General features: G+C 52.4%; 1 long non-coding RNA gene across 2 annotated transcripts in view; it reads left to right on the forward strand.

Moving 5' to 3' along the window:
• Nucleotides 1-15,219: 15,219 nt before the first annotated feature.
• LOC138843915 (uncharacterized) overlaps nt 15,220-17,291 on the forward strand; it is a 169,461-nt gene continuing 167,389 nt past the window's right edge. The window contains exon 1 of one of the 2 annotated variants that reach the window (XR_016213711.1): nt 15,220-17,066. This is a non-coding gene — a long non-coding RNA (uncharacterized LOC138843915). The remainder of the gene's footprint in view (nt 17,067-17,291) is intronic. The other variant, XR_016213712.1, reaches the window with a different exon arrangement.

A 17,291-nucleotide genomic window follows, 5' to 3' on the forward strand; every position in this document is an offset into this window, starting at 1 on the left:
CCTAGCTTAGGTGGCTGCTATGTCATGCAGGCCAGCATTTTTCAGTAGTCGAGTCCAGTGTGTATTTAAACATACAGAGTCAGAAAAGCTGGTGGCTCAGAGGGTCTCTCTTTGCATTCCGTTACAGTGAATCTTCTGTGAGCTTCGGTCTCTTCTGTGGGGGGGGGGGGGGTCCACTGGAGCCACTGCACAGGCTTGACCGTCATTCGATTTGGCTGTGCTTTCTAAGCCTGCGTGATTGGGAAACTCAAGTGCTCAGTAATGTTGGTAAAGGACAGATGCCAGATAGTTTTGGACTGACCAAATATATATTTAATGACATCACTCAGGCAATACAGACAGTTCTCAACTTACAAACCCTCTATTCAGGAGGAGCCCAAATAGAAAACAGCCTGGGCAGACCTTCGGTAAAATCCCGCTTGGAACAGGACTGCCCAGGTGGCCAGTGTGTAAACAAACAAATCAGTAAGTAAAAGTCGGCGGCGAAGTCAGTCTTGGCGTTCCTGGAGGACGTACAGCGTGAGTCTCTGGGCAGTGAAGCGGCTGTGTTTCCACAGAAGAGCAGATTTGCCTAAGTGGCAACCCCCCAGACAAAAATAACCCAGTCCCTCCCTTGGCTTGTCCCCTCCTGTACATCCCCCACCCCTCCAGCCTTTAAATCCTCCCGTTTTGTTGGTGTTCCAGTTTCAGTTCAGTCAAATCAGTGTTCTGGGGCTTTGGGCAAGTTTGCTGCTTTCTCTGGCCTTCAGTTTCCTAAATTATAAAGTAGGCACAGCAACATGCCGAGTGTCGAGATGAAGGAAAACTTTGCATGCAAACACAGATAAGAGACCTAACGAGCTGGGGTTTGGTGCAGGAGGTACAGTGCTGCTCGGACACATGCGTCCCTGTTGGAGTGCCTGGTTCAAGGCCTGAACACTCTGCTTCCCATCCAGCTTCCTGCTAATGTGCATCCTGGGAGGCTCAAGTAGTTGGTTCCCACCACTCACGTGGGAGATCTGCCTGGGGTCCTGGCTTTGGCTGACCCAGCTCTGGCATTTGGGAGGTGAACTAGCAGATGGAAAATCAATCTCTCTCTCTCAAATAAAATGGAAATGAATAAAAATTATAAGAAGAAATCTCAATGAAAGTAGAAAACTAATATGGGCTGGCGCCGCGGCTCACTAGGCTAATCCTCCGCCTTGCGGCGCCGGCACACCGGGTTCTAGTCCCGGTCAGGGCGCCGGATTCTGTCCCGGTTGCCCCTCTTCCAGACCAGCTCTCTGCTGTGGCCCGGGAAGGCAGTGGAGGATGGCCCAAGTGCTTGGGCCCTGCACCCCATGGGAGACCAGGAGAAGCACCTGGCTCCTGCCTTCAGATCAGCGCGGTGCGCTAGCGGCAGCGCGCCAGCCGTGGCGGCCATTGGAGGGTGAACCAACGGCAAAGGAAGACCTTTCTCTCTGTCTCTCTCTCTCTCTCACTGTCCACTCTGCCTGTCAAAAAAAAAAAAAGTTAAAAAAAAAAAAAGAAAAAGAAAACTAATATGCATGCAAAACATGCAAAACATACGTTTACAGATATTCACAAAGCGCCTCGCCCAGGTTAAGTGGCCCTGTGGTGGGCACGGGGCGGGACTTGGGCCCATCACATTCTGTATTTAAAGCAGGTGGTGGCACAAGGGTGCTCACAGAGGAGCCGGACGCTGTGGGAGAACACAGTGCACACTGAGAAGAGCTTGGACAGACGCCACCTTTTCCTCTGAGGAGCGAGGGTCGTTGCTTACATTTCCCTCAACTTCCTTCTTCTGTTGCGTTGACTATTCCCGGGGCTACTGTTTGCTCTACATTCCACCTGACAAAGCATGTTTTTAGAAACACAGCCTCACTTACTTTGGTTTTCCTGTTGTCGTTTGCTGACGGGGCTTCTGTGAAGGCCACATTCAAAGTGCAGCTGGCACGCAGCGCAGTGCCGATGGGTGGGGGTAGGGTCTGGGGGTCACACCGCACAGGGCAGCTTCATGTTCAGCCCCCAGAGCAGCACCGGCCACGGCCATCTGCTAGTCAAAGACAACACTTCCTAGCCTGGCCAGGCAACGGCAGACCCACCAAGAGGGAGAGGAGGTGGGAGGGTACATGTGGGAAAGGGGGAAGGAAAGCACATAGGATTACAGTGGATGCATGGTGTCACTGGGGGAGGCACCTGTGTCAGCTCTGAGTCTGGTGACAGCCCTGCGAGGTGGGAACCACTGTCCCCAAGGAGGCAAGAGCATCCATGCCCAGTGCCAAGCAGCTCCTGGGCATCCCCTGGACCCCTGCAGGAGCTGTGGCTGAACGCTCCAGTCTCAGGGCCCCATGCACTGTCAGAAATGACTGGGGGGTGCGACGCTGTGGTGTAGCGGGTAAAGCTGCCGCCTGTAGCACCGGCATCCCATAAGGGCGCCAGTTTGAGACCCGGCTGCTCCACTTCCAATCCAGCTTTCTGCTGTGGCCTGGGAAAGCAGTAGAAGATGGCCCAAGTTCTTGGGCCCCTGCATCCACGTGGGAGACCCAGAGGAAGCTCCTGGCTCCTGGCTTCGGATCGGCGCAGCTCTGGCCATTGTGGCCAATTGGGGAGTGAACCATCGCATGGAAGACCTCTCTCTGCCTCTCCTCTCTCTGTAACTCTCTGTAACTCTTTCAAAGTAAATAAATAAATCTAAAAAAAAAAAAAAAGAAAGAAAAAGAAATGACTGAGGAACCCAGAGTTTTGTTTAGATAGGTTTTACTGATCAATATTTACCATATTAGAAATTAAGACTGAGAAATTTAAATTTTTTATCTTAGATATATTTATTTGAAAATTAGAATTACAGAGAGAAAGAGGGAGAGACAGAGGTCTTCTATCTGCTGTTTCATTCCCCAAGTGGCCACAATGCCCAGGGCGGGGCCAGACTGAAGCCAGGAGATACGAACTTCATCCGGTCTCCCACGTGGGTGCAGGAGCCCAGGGACTTGGGCCATCCTCCGCTGCATTTCCAGGCGCATTAGCAGGAAGCTGGATCAGAAATGGAGCAGCTGGGACTCAAATCAGCATCCAGGTGGGAAGCTGGTGCTGCAGAGGGTGGCTTAACCCACTGTGCCAGAGCACTAACCCCAGAACTGAGGAATTTAAGAATAGTAAATTTGTTAAAGAATAACTCAGGCATGGCACATTACAATGGAAAGAGCTGTGTTTCTCAGAAACGATGGAGAATGGCATTGTTTTAGCTCTGCCTTGTCCGCACTGCGCTGTTCCTCTTGTGCATGGCAGATGTTAGGAAGGGGAGAGGGAATGGAGAGAACACAGGTCTCTCTGTGAGCACCCACATAGCCTGCATGAAGAAGGAGCCAGAAGTGATTTGGCTCCTTGATTTTCATGCCTGGTCCAACCCTCTGCAGCCTGTCTGGATTCATCTGAGGCCCTAGCAGCTGTCTGTCTCTTTCTATACACACACTGAGGTTCAGTCTGAGTCACAGGACAGATTATAAACTGGAAAGGGACTCAGAGGTTACCTGACTGACCTCCCTAGGTTATGTGTGGACAGACCTGAGCCAGGCAGGAAGACGACTGTGCTGGCTGCAGTGGTGGGTGGTAGTGGCAGGGCTGCAGGTAGAACCTGGTCTCCCGCCTCACTCTGCTCGGATGATGTCCATGCGGCAATCACTCAACCATTCAGTCCATCTGTGGCGAGTTCACAGGCTGGGGCCCTCTGCTGCTTTTCTGGGATTAGTTACTACATCCTGCCTGTCGCTTTGTGTTTCACAGGCAGTGCTTAGGGAAATGGGCATGAGAAGAGGCAGCCAGGGTCCTGGGCCTATGAGAACGCCCCCGCCAGTCCCTTCTCTGCTCTGCCTTTCCCAGGGATGACTACATTTTGGTCCACAGGTTCTCAAGGGAAGCACACTCCTGCTAACACGACCCCTGCATGGGCTGTTCTGGAATTTCACCTGCTGCAGCGAGGGGGTTAAGTGCAGGACACACACACAGGTTTCTGTGGGGGGCAGCTGTAGCTGGCTCTGTTAGCACCTCATTATACAACAGTCCCAGGACCAGGCCACGCCAGATGTGCTGTCAGCCGGGACATCCTGCCTATGTCGTTAACCCCTTAGGCGCGATTCCAGTGCCAGAAGTTAGCTGGCTGATGACCGAGTCCTGGCTTCTTCCTGAAGCTGACTCTGGGTGGACTCTCACTTGCAGGGGCTTCAAGGCGCAGGACAGTGAGTGCAGCCAGGAAGTCCTATGCGTCCCATGCATGTGCCTTTGGCAGGGATGGGAAGTTCAGCTTGGGTGCTGGACGTCACTTAGGAGGGTTAGGAGGACTTGCAGGGGCACCGTGGGGTTTGAGTGAAGATTGTGTGCCCCTGCCTCTGAGGGCTCCGTGGGGGAGCAGGGCCTTCCTGTGCTTGTAAACCAGATGTGAAGCCACGCACGTGTGGGCTTGCAAATGCGGATTTACAGAGGCAGCTGAAGGGACAGGGGAAGGCGCCGTCTGCGGTAGCACGACGTGACCCAGAGGTCGTGGCTTTGTGTTACTTGGTGCTGGAGGGGGCCTGCAAGTGAGCGTTTGCTTTTGCTTTCATGTGTTTCATGTTTGTCTGCAGAAATCTGTGGTGGACACAGCGGAACCTCAGCTGGTCCTTTACTCTAGATGCGCTTTGGGCAAGGTATAAAACAGACGATGGAAAGTTCAGATGTTATCTGGCATTTGTTTGCCAAAGCCTGTGACCTGGACACTGTGCACTGGACAGGGCCTTTGGGAAATGTGTTCCTCAGATCCAGGCTGCACCCTGAACAAATAGTCTCTGTGCACTGGGCTCTGGGCCTGCACTGCCTGGCCCGGCCCTGCCTCCCTGCTTTGCTTCTGCACTGTGAACAGGGACTTGTGGGGACTTAATGAGCCCACACTTGTCCAGAGAGCACTCAAGGCCATCTGGCATGCACTGAGCACTACACGTTAGCTTAGACACAGAATCTCAGATCTCGTCTCTGCCATGCCATCAAGTGACAGCTCGAGTGATGCTTCAGTAGTTAGAGTTAACAGAAAAAGTCCTCTCTTGTGGGAAAGTCCCGGTGCTCCCATCGGGCTGGGTCCCCTGCTAGAAGACAAGCAGGTGAGGCCGGATGGCATAGCGGAGAGCCAGTGCCACCGACGAGGGCTAGGCCTGGGCCTTGCATTGGCGAGAGGACCTTGGCATCACTGCCTACAGGAGCTGGGTCCACAGACCCATGGGGTGTGTAGACTGTCAAGCACCTGCAGCCTCACAGTGGAAAGAGCTTTCTTTGTAGAGAAAAAAGCCATTTTCCCTAAGTCCCCTGGAGCGTCTCTGGGCCATGGCTCATCAGTCTGCAGCCATTTTGTGACAACTGGTTGCCTTGTGCTGTTGGAGCTTCAGACTTGCTTAGCAGAGGCTGCTCCTCGTGGCTGAGGCAGCCTTCACACCCCCTGCCCGTGCAGTGCAGCAGCCCCCATGCAGGCTGGATTTAATCCCTGCGTCCCGCCCAGAAGGGTTGTCGTGGTTCCTTCCACTGAGACATAGCGGATCTGGGGGCAGAGACGGCTCAGCTTGTCATTGAACCTGACGGCTGACTCTGATTATTGAGACGACACACAGACATGTTGCTATCAGAGGTTACAGTACGTCACCTGAGGCTGAAAGCGGGGAGAAAGGCAGCAGAATAGACCCTTTGAGCTATGCAGTGCCATTTCCTACCGCTTTTCCACGCGCTCTCACGATTTACGGCGATGCCTTTTGTTCCCTGCGGTCTGCGAGCTGCGCCTGAAAGACGGAGCGCTCGCACGGCCCCTGCTGACCCCGTCAGTCTATTGACACAGAATCATGTCACAGTGCCTTCCTCAGATCTGTTGGTTTTGGCCTCTCGTTTCTCATCCAGTGCTCCTTTTCAGTATTAGCACAGTCAAATTCCTCCCTGGATGTGCAGTCAGTTAAAACCACGTTCAAGTTTGGACTGCATCCAAACACAGCAGAGTCTGGGTTCTTTGTCATTTCCTCCCGGGACCCTCCGCTGCATTTCAGGCCCCAGCCTTGGGACGATGGCAGTCAGGCGGTTTCCCACCTGCACAGTGAATGCCACCTGTAGGTCACACTCAGAACATGGTTTTGGGGCTGGCGCTGTGGCACAGCAGCTTAGCAGAATTAATATCAGCTAAGCACTAAATAGAACCATGAGAATCATAACAAAAATATATGTAAAATAAATATCCAACTGCTTGTTATTCATTAGATTGTTCCTTATTTACGTATAGAAAGCATAAGCTCTTAGAAACACATGAAAAACCAACAGAATCAGCTGTTAGATTTGCTATCAAATTTTATCTTTGATAGATGTAGTTGGCAATATGTAAGACCATTTACTACTTGAATAATGCTTAAATAATAATGTTGAATATCTATATAATGTTAAATACCTTTGTTTTAAGTTAATAGCCTTAAAAGTTCATAATAAACAAAATCCTATGAAAACCTCATTTGTATGTCCCAAAGAAAAAATTATAGAAATTACATCGAATTTCAAGTCAGTGGGAACATCCCTGTGTCAGGGCCAATGTTGTGGCACAGCAGGCAAAGCCGCCGCCTCTTATGCTGGCATGTCATATGGGTGCTGGTTCAAGTCCCAGCTCTCCACATCCAGTCCAGCTCCTTGCTAGGGGCCTGGGAAAGCAGCAGAAGCTGGCCCAAGTGCTTGGGCGCCTGCCACCCATGTGGGAGACCAGGAAGAAGCTTCAGACCCGCCCAGCCCTGGGTGTTGTGGCCATCTGGGGAGTAAACCAGTGGATAGACTCTCTCTCTTTTCTACTCTAACTCTGCCTTTAAAATAAATAAAGAAATTTTTTTTAAGAAGGTTTCATGGGGCTGGCGCTGTGGCTCACTTGGTTAATCCTCCGCCTGCAGCGTCGGCATCCCATATGGGCGCCGGGTTCTAGTCCCGGTTGCTCCTCTTCCAGTCTAGCTCTCTGCTGTGGCCTGGGAGGGCAGTGGAGGATGGCCCAGATGCTTGGGCCCCTGCACCCGCACGGGAGACCAGGAGGAAGCACCTGGCTCCTGGCTTCGGATCAGCGCAGCGCCAGCCGTGGTGGCCATTTAGGGAGTGAACCAATGGAGGGAGGACATTTCTCTCTGTCTCTCTCTCTCACTGTCTGTAACTCTACCTGTCAAATAAATTTAAAAAAAAAAAAGAAAAAAAAAAGAAATGAAGAAACGAAGTGGGAACTTTTTTTTTAAAGAAAAGAAAAAATAAATAAATAAACAAAAAAAGAAGGTTTCGTGATTTCAGGTAGATTTTCCCTCATTCTCAGGGAAGCCTGAAATCACTGCTGTGGTTCTGGTCTTACCCATTTCGTTTCCATTCCCGCCTCCTGCCCAGAATCTTTCCCGTTCTAACTGGAGCAGGAACCTGCTTTCCAGCAAGGTCAGAGCATACCCACAGTTCTGTAAACAGTTGTCTCCGTTGTCAAAACTTGAATAAGGAACACAGGCTCAGCACGATACAGTCTTAGAGCACATTTCAAGTGCACAATCACAGTCATCGTGATCTTTTGAGATGGCTGGTAGGAGTTCTTCTGCTTATTATACAAATGGGAAGACTCAAGTTCAGAGATCATTTTATTGATTAAAAAATGAGGTTGGGGCATGTGGTGCAGCAGGTTAGGGCACGGCATTGGACACCCACATCCCTTATCAGAGCACAGTTCAGTGAGTCCGGGCTGCTCTGCTTCCAGTCCAGCTCCCTGCTATTGCTTTCTGGGAGGCAGTGGACGATGACCCAAGTGCTTGGGCTCCCAGATGGAGCTCTTGGTTCCTGGCTTCCTCTGGCCAGCTCTGGCTGCTAAGGGCACCAGAGGATGGAAGATTCTCTCTCTCTCTCTGTCTCTCTGTCTCCCTCTCCCTCTCTCTCTCTCCTCTTCTGTTTAAAGTAGATGAGAAAATAAATAATGAATCAACATTAGAAATATTTGTTCCCACATTTCTCATGGAGTTAACCAGTACCAAAATATTACAACATCCCTCACTCATTTAGTTATGTTTAGTGCGTAGTACTTGTGGTATGGCCTAAACTGAGGAATGTGCATTTGTCCCTACTTAGGTAAGATAATCTTTTGGAATGATATAAAATTCTTAGAGTTTTCAGTTCAGGCTAGGACACCCATCCCTGCCACACACACACACACACACACACACAGAGAAAATAATTAACAACCTTCAGGCAACAATCAGAGCAGTGAGCACGTCTGCAGCCTTTCAGAGAAATCAGAGAAACTTGGACTTTAGCTTTGCTTCATCTACGATGTGCCCCACCTACTCTGACATTTTCACTTTTTCTGACTTCTTTTCAGTGTGTCTGACAGACTAATTTTGAGCTGCTTTAAGACTATTAGTGTCGGAGCTGGCGCCGTGGCTCACTTGGTTGATCCTCTGCCTGCGGTGCTGGCATCCCATATGGGTGCCAGTTCTAGTCCCAACTGCTCCTCTTCCAGTCCAGCTCTCTGCTGTGGCCCGGGAAGGCAGTGGAGGATGGCCCAGGTGCTTGGGCCCTGCACTCACATAGGAGACCAGGAGGAAGCACCTGGCTCCCAGCTTCGGATCGGTGCAGCGCCGGCCGGAGCAGCCATTTGGGGCGTGAACCAACGGAAGGAAGACCTTTCTCTCTGTCTCTCTCTCTGTCTATAACTCTACCTGTCAAAAAAAGAATATCAATGTTTGGGCCAGGGATGGGCAGCAGGTTAAGCCTGTGATGCCGGCTGGTTTGAGACCCGGCTGTTCCACTTCCCATCCAGCTCCCTGCTAATGGCCTGGGAAAGCAGCGGAGGATGGCCCAAGTGCTTGGGCCCCTGCTGTGTTCTGTACTGGAAGAAGCTCTGAGAGCTGGGGTGCACGGGGTAAGCCTGAGGACAGCTTTGCAGGCCCTTCTGGGGGTGTTGCTGCCTCATCGTGGCCGCCGAGTGGGGCTTCCTGCGTCCAGCTGTGGCACTGCACGATGGCTTTCCCATGTTTGTGACTTTCTGAGGTCAGCTGGACCTGAAGCGTGGCAGTGCTTCCTGTGGCATGTGTAGTGCGTACAGTCTCTGTGCACTCTTGTCATGCCGTGTCCACCAACTCCTGATCGCAGTGAGGTGTAGGAAGTGTCACCAGACACTTGGATGTCACATGAACGTGCCTTAGATGTTAAAGTTTAGGTTAAGAAGCTTTAGAAACACATACAGTTGTGGAATGTTTGAATAGATATCTACGAAATGTCACCGAACGTCTGACTCCGGCTTCTGTGAGTGCAGCCCCAGGGGGCCGTGGTGATGGCTCTGGTACTTGTGTTGCTGACACTCAACTCTGGGAAGCCCTGGTTGAGTTCCTGGTCCCTGGATCCGGCCTTGGCCTTGTCTCGGCTGTTACGAGTATTTGCGGAGAGAACCAGTAGATGGGAGCTCTCTCAAATAAATAAATAAAACTAGTAAGAAACAAAGTTTTGGAACCGTCACAGCACTGCGCCTCCAGCTCAGCTGCGCCATCCAGAAAACACCTTGCAGGGGCAGGTGTTCTACTCTCCCCCCGAGAGGTTCCGAGGGTTCCCACTTCAGATGGAATCCTTTGCAGCCACCTGTCCTGGAGGCTGTTTCCCTGTGGAGGGCTCTGGCCTGGGTGTGGGGAGAATCAGTCATTCCGAGGCCTCATTAGCATTCCCCGTGTGTGCTGATGGGGGCGGTGGACTGGGCACACGCTGGGGTTAGTCATATGAACTATTGGCTGGTGTGGAGACCTGGCCGCCCCCGCCCGGTGGGAGCCAATGAATCCTGCAGACAGCTCCAACACCATCGCTGTGCCTGTCCCCGCACGTAAAATTCCATGCCAAGGTGCAGACCACAACCCTCCTTTTCTTGGTTCTTCTGGCAACGATTTTAGAATGGATTTAGAGTTGAGCCTTCATGAGCTTTGGGCACAAGGGGCTTTGGATCGTTCGTTCACAACACAGCTAAAAGCATCTGTAGAATTCTGATGGAAGTGCTAACATTTTAGAGGCCTGTGCTTTTCATGGAATCTAAATTCCAGAGAGCACCACAGCTGTAAGATGCAGGACTAGGATACAAGAAGAAACGCTGGGAACGCACAAATGTCAACAGTGGAACTTCACGCACGGGGAGGCCCAGGCCTCCACACGTGGAGGGGAACGATGGCTGCTTTATGTGGTAGGCAGACAAGTGCATCAAAAACATCTCAACACAGAGCTCAACAGGCAGAGCCACAAACGTCAGAGCAGACGGACGCGTGAGGGCTACGCACGGGCCCAGTGCATGGACAGCTGGATGCCTTTCCCCGAGGATTTTATGACATACACATTTCAGACTAAGTACACATCCCGTGCCCGGAGTCTTAACAGTAGAAAACACATTTTAAATCAGCCCTAGACAGTAGAACAACTTCCTGCAGGAGCTGAAAGAGGTTTACTCTCCATTTAACAGACATGTAGTGATAACAGAAGGCAGGAAGTTCCAGGACATGTCTGCAGTTTCAAAGAACATAAAGTGGTAGAGATCCTTGAGGTTTTGGTTGTCAGGGAATTAAAAAGAACTTTTACATTGTTGTGTGAGCAAAGTGTGAAACCTAGGGGAAAAGGGAGGGGCAGGTATTTGGCACAGGGGTTCAGATGCCACTTGGCACACTGGCATCCAATGAGAGCGCGCCTGGTTCAAGTTCTGGCTCCCTTGCTTCTGATCCAGCTAATACACCTCGGAGGCACCAAGTGATGGCTCAAGTGCTTGGTGCCCTACTACCCATGTGAAGTGCCAGATGGCGTTCTGAACCTCTGGCTTAAGCCTGACCCAGCCCTGGCTGTTGCAGGCATTTGGAGAGTGTACTGGAAGGTGGAAGAGCTTGCTCTGTTTGTCTCTTTCTTTCAAATAAAATGGAAAGAAGTAAATTAAAAAAAAAGAGGAAAGAGGTGACCAGAGTTGTGATTCCCAAATTATAAGCCAAAAAAGGAACATCTGGGCACCCTGGAAAAGTCTTATGATAAAGGTCAATATTAAGAATTGAAGCAAGAACAGTATTTGCGTATTAATTCAGGGTCTCCTGAATTATGGAATGGACTCCTTGGAGAATCTAGGGACAGTTCTGGGCCCAGAAATATCCAAGTATCCATAGAGGTTCACACATGATGTCAAGGATTTGGGCTTATACTTTAAAGCTTGTACAGTGCACCTGCCAGTTCCTCTCAGAGGGTAGAGGCTCCCCCTACACGCCCACAACAGCTAGGGGGTGGGCCAAGAACACCATTCAAGCCTCCCAACTACATGGGCCATGATCCACTGCCTCTCAGGGTACACCTTAAAAGGAACTGGAATAGGAAGCAGAGCTGGGACTCAAATCCAGGCACTCTGATACGGGATATGGGCATCCCAAGCCACGTCTTAACCACTGCACCAAAGGGCCACCCCTACACAAAGAGGGATTTAGAAAACAAATGCACAATACAAACTGTCCTAGACTTCTAGCATCCCAGCCAGAGGTAAGAGTTCATAGACACAGAGTCAGCATAGTAACCATGTGTGTGTCACTGGAAGAGATTAAAATGCTAAGGTCTGACGTTATACAGAAAAGTCCAAGTGCATATTCTGGCCCAGGATTTTTAGCAGATCTTAAAAAGATGTGAAGCCTTTGAAGTTCCTAAGAAGCCCTGAAGAGACACAAAGCCTGAGGCACAGAAGTCAAAGCCACCAACTGGTATAGGGAGAGGCATCACCAGGCAACTCCTCCCCAGGTCGGAGGGGGATGGTTGAGGATGGCTGAGGATGTGGGAGGTAAGAGGGGCTTATGGGAGGGGAGGCTGGGATCTTCCCTGTCCAGTGGCAGGGCCAGGTGGGGCTATCAGTGGGAATAAATGAAACCCCTTCTGGTGGCCACGACATCAGAGACGGGCATTCCCAGGACAGAGGCTCCACGACACAGGGGAGGAGATGGAAGGGCAGTTGGGGAGCTGGGATGGACAGAGATCTTCCATCTGCTGGTTCACTCCCCAGATGGCCGCAAAAGCCAGCACTGGGCCAGGCTGAAGCCAGGATCCAGGAGCTTCATCCAGGTCTCCTACGTGGGTAGCCCTGACACAAGTACTTGGGCCATCTTCCACTGCTTTCCCAGGCACATTAGCAGGGAGCTGGATCAGAAGTGGAGCAGCCGGGACAAGAACCAGGGCCCATATGGGATGCTGGCATCACAGGCAGTGGCCTAACCCGCTACACTAAAACACCACCCCTCATCACATATTGAATGCTGACAGGATGTGTTACATCACAGATGAGACACATGACATCACTGGACTTGAGTGAAGGATGACTTGTACAGTCTCCTGGACTTGGGGTGTGCCCACGTGGACAATGGCAGGACATGTCCTCCATTACCACGTGTCTGGGCCCCTTCAAAGGGGATGGGAACATGGCTGCCTCTGGACCAGTCTTCCCAGGGGACAAAAGTAGCAGTGGGCTGTCGCTCCCCCTCTTCACGGAGGAACGACATAGGACCCTGTGTTGTTCTTTTATCTGCTCGGCCCTTCCCGGGTTTGCTGCTGGTTCTTCCCGGGTTGGCTGCTGACCCTTCCACCTCCGTGGAAGGGTGGTTCCCCCTGCCACATTCCCCACTTCCGCGGGGGAGCGGCACACTGCCGGCCGGCTCTCTCGGGGGCTGCACAGGTGTTCCCCTTAGATGTTCCTGGTGCATGCCGTCTCCTCCTTTATAGTCCTCCTCCGCCAATCCTAACTCGGCTGCCCACACGCCGAGTATGCTGCTCTCCTCCAATCAGGAGCAGGATCAGCTCCTGGAGGTCATCACTCAAGTTGGCAAGAGGCAGCTGCGTAGAAGCTATTTTCTCCTCTCCCAGCGCCATATTGTGGGAGAGCAGATGCATAGAATAAGTCTTAATTCCAGTAACTCAGTCCAGTCCGGGTTGCTCCCCACAGTGGGCAAAAAATAATTCAGTGATGGACTCTACTACCTTAAACCCAATTTCAAACCACAGCTCTGAACATCACTAGGTACCAAGGGCAAAGCTGCAAGGGGGCCCCTGCCACTGACCCCAGCTCTTGAACTCTTTCTGAGAGAAGAGCTTTGGTTTTTGGGATCATTTCACAGCATTCACTGTCTTCCCACCGCCATTGACTGTTGCCCTGATTCAGTCAGCGCACTATAGTGTTAGTCAAAATACAGATGTTATTAGAGGAGGATGAACTCACCCAACACAGGTCCACATCTAAGAAAAGCTGGGGAAAGTTCCAGGCTGGACATCGTCCACGGCCTTCACCGTCTTGGTTGTGGGGCTAATCCACAGTGACATGGCTGGCATAGCCATGGCTCTTAGGAGGCAGGGACACTTTCCATACACAAAGCTGCCAATCAGGAGGCAGTGAGGGCCTCCCGGAGAGTCTGGGCTCTGGCATTGCTGTGTGTCCCTGGCGCAGACTCTGGCCATGGGGTAAGGGACAGAGGGCCTCAGTGTGAGCCCCTGGCACCACTGACACAGGTTACCAGAGTTTCTTTCTGTAATCGTCATCCCGCCAATGCTGGCTAGGGTCCCAGGTGTCTCCAGGTGCAAGGGGCTGCCCCAGCCACCCTCCATACCTTAACCTGCTGAGTGTTCACAGTGGTCGTTTATATCGTCAGTCCCCTCTTACCCACAGGAGAGTATGGCCCAGAGAGGCTGGAATAGGAGTTGATGCTGACGGCAAACTTGAGGAAGCCATGGCTCTCCTGCATGGTAAGAAAATCATCTAGGACTTTGTCCTCCGTTTCTGAAGGGACCATCACTGAGGGCTGCTATCACCCTCCTGACCTGGCCTTGCAGCTGCCTGGATGGGCCACCATTGAGAGAAGGATCAGGACCAGGGCAGAGGCTGCGGGTAGGGGCTGGCCCCAAGCCTCTTCTCACCCCCCCCCACCACAGAGTTCCGGCTGTAAGTGTGTGGCAGAGAGAGCCTGAGGCCACCACCGGCTGCTTCATGTGGGGCTACCGGGATGTGTGGTGGCTTCCTTGTTTTTGGGGAAGACTTTTCAAGGGTGCCTCTGTCCTTGAATGACAGAGGGAATCAAGAGGATAAAGGGGAAAGACACAATCTTGTTCTGTGCAGAAACACGTGAGTCCTAGGACATCTGTTTCCAGTGCGCTGGTCAGGGGTAGCACTGTGAGTTGGGAAGCACTCCGGAGCTATGACATTTAAACTCCAGTTAAGAGCCCCAGAGGATGCACTGTTTTAGTTTTCTAATAACATTATAAGGAAAGTCAGAATCTTCTAGAAATCTTATCTGGGATATGCCCTCCTGGGCAGCCCTGGTGCTCCACAGTTTAGATACGGGGTTGTGAGTGATGCCTGGACCTCTGGGTGTGGGCTGGGGCCTGGCTCAGCCACGCTGGAGGACGGCACCTGCCTCTGCTGCCACATTCACCACAGGAACTCATTCCCTTTTCTGCCTCTTAGATGATGCCTCCGGGTGCTTTGTGCTGAGGGTGACACTTAGTTCTCTACACAGGCAGTGCTCTAGTGTAGAAGCGTCCTCGTCATTCTTTACTGCTTTTCGTATCTACGCCATCTCTTACAGGATGGCCGGAACTTCACAAACCTGTGAATGGCGCCATTGTCTTCCTCCTGAAATGGTGATGGGCACAGTGTGCCAGGGGAGTGTGCAGCTCAGGTGGGGACAGTGGGGGCGTTAGTTGGCAGCAAGGAAGTCATGAAGCACAAGGGCACTTTTGCTTTAGGCAGGAGAGCTCAGTTGCGTGCCAAATGCTGTTCTTATGTTTTATGTGATTGGCACTAGAGTGTGTCCCAGGCTTCACATCTATCAGATTTCATTCTCATGAGACATGAAGCCCAAGATAAGGGAACAAAAATGAAGTTCGAATGTTCAAAATAGTGCAAAAGTCAGCATATGAAACATTAAATTTAATCTAGGAAATTTAAGAGGAACGTGTATGAAGGCGCTTCAGGTTTGTGGAAAAATGGAATCAAAAGATCTTGCAGCAAAAAAATTGAAATCTGTGTGCAGTTTTTTTACGCCATGCATTGCCATGAACTTCTGTCATCCTGAATTTCTGGAAATAAGCATGGAGTTCCAGGTCGGGTCACTGAATCCATGTCCTTCCTCTCGGCTGCTCATTCATCCTCACTGGGTATATTTTTAGTGATGAAGCATCTGGAAGGTGTTTTACTTTTGTTATTTATTTGGAACTCAAAATTGCACCAGGCACTGGTTTAGGTTGGTAATCTGTGTGTATCAGAACCCAGAACGCTAACACCCGGGAAGAGGGAAAAAGCAACAAAAAGCAGCGTCCTTCTCAACACTGAGAGAAGGTGCAGGTGGCCTGAGCATCAGGGCCACCAGTCCAGGCACTGAGGCCAGGCCCTGGGTTAACCAGCTAACTCCTCTCAGAACCCTCGGGTAGTTACTAGCTCCTTGCAGAGCTGCAGTTTCGGCGCCGGCCTTGTGGTGCAGGGTAAAGCGTTCACTTGCGGTGCCAGCATCCAGGTAGTTGCTGGTTCAAGTCCCTGCTGTTCCACTTCCTAGCCAGCTCCCTGCTAATGTGCCGGGGAAAGCAGCGGAGGAATACCCAGGTGCTTGGGCCCCCAGCACACACGAAAGCAGCTCCTGGCTACGGACTGGTCTAGTTCCGGCAGTTGCAGTCACCTGGGGAGTGAACCAGCAGGTGCAGGATCTCTCTCTTTCTCTCTCTCTCTCTCTCTCTCTCTCTCTCTCTCTCTCTCAGCTCTGCCTTTCAGATAAATAAATCTTACAAAACCCAAAACCAAACCGAAACCATCTGCAGTTCCTTCTAGATGATGCCTGGAGAGTTTGCGGATTGCTGACCCCACAGAGAGCTTGCCCGCTCACCACGCCTCCTTCTGTCCCTGTTTTCTGCATGAAGACGACAGGGATTCGAGCAGCTGAGAAGGGGAAGGCAGGGGGAGAAGCCTGCCCCCAAATCCCTGCTGGCTGTCCGGGCCTCGCACTCCATTCCACGAGACGCCTTCCGAGGGTGAAGATTCCACGACATCCAGAAAATCTCCATCTCGCAGCACGCACTTCCGGTGTCCACAGACTTCCGGCGTCACACGCACTTCCGGCGTCCGCATGGCGTCCGCATGGCCTTCACCGTCGGCGCAGTCGCGAAGGCTCCACTCCGAGCTGCCGGGCCCCTCGCTGGGGCCGCGGTCGGCTGGGGCGGCGTCGTGGGCCGGGGGCTCGCTCCTTGGGCAGTTCGTCGCCCTCCGGACTGGGCAGGCCGAGCTCTGGTGTGAGCGCTGTGGAGAGACACGGCTTCCCTCCCTCTGACGACTGGAAGACGGCAGGGGCCGCCTGGCCGCGGACGCTCCTGCCCAGCGTCCTTGAGGGCGGTGCTGCCCGTCCAGTGGTCGTGACGGCAGTGGGGAGGCCGCCTCGGTCCGTCCCACGGCAGTGCCACCCCGACGGCCCCTTCCAGAAGCGTCTCCCAGCAGAAGAGAAGGCACCTGAACGGGCAGGCTGGGCAGGTTGCGCTTTGAGTGGACAGCGCTGGGTTCGCATGCCAGCCACAAAGGCAGCCCCGGGCTGTCCGCCCCGAGCTGTGCTGGTCCTCTTGCCCACTGCCAGCGGCAGGACCCTGCTGAGTTCCGTCTGTGGCACTTCGTGCAGCTTGGTTTCCAGGCCGCCGGCGGCAGCCGTGTGTTGCCGAGAGAACGCGGTGGCTGCCGGAGACTGGGACAGAGCCGCGGCTGCACCGTGCGGTGCCCGATCACCCCGGCCGGCTCGGGGTGCACTGGGCCCAGGCAAGGCTCTCTGAGGCCAGGAACACGGCAGCTCCAGGACTTCGCTTGGTGGTTTGGTAGCAGAGAACGGCGGATTCGCCAACACTTTCAGGTCAACCCACGTTTGTTGCTTGCTGAGACTGAACACCTGTTCCTGACCTTACCAAGCTTGGAGCTGAGCCAGGCAGACCACGGAAACCTCACTTCGCTGGAGACCTTGTCCCTCACTTCCTCACAGTTCAGAAAGGAATGGATCCGTGGGAGATGTCCTGGGCAGTGCCAGCAACCCGTCTTGGTGAGAAAGAGGGAGCTGGGGCTCTGAGAGAAATGGAGGGAGGGAGCTGGTGGCGGGCGCTGTGTTAGAGTCGCAGGAGAGGCAAGATGACGATTCTGCTTCTTGGGTGGAAACCTTTCAGACTTACAGATAAGTTAGAAAATAGCGCAGTGACACGCTTGCCTGCTCTGTGTGGCTTCAGCGCTTGTCAGTGTTCTGTCTTTGTATGCACTTTGTGAACTGTAT

This window comes from Oryctolagus cuniculus, chromosome 9, assembly GCF_051225735.1.
Source record: "Oryctolagus cuniculus isolate XC-2025 breed Fujian yellow rabbit chromosome 9, ASM5122573v1, whole genome shotgun sequence".
NCBI lineage: Eukaryota > Metazoa > Chordata > Mammalia > Lagomorpha > Leporidae > Oryctolagus > Oryctolagus cuniculus.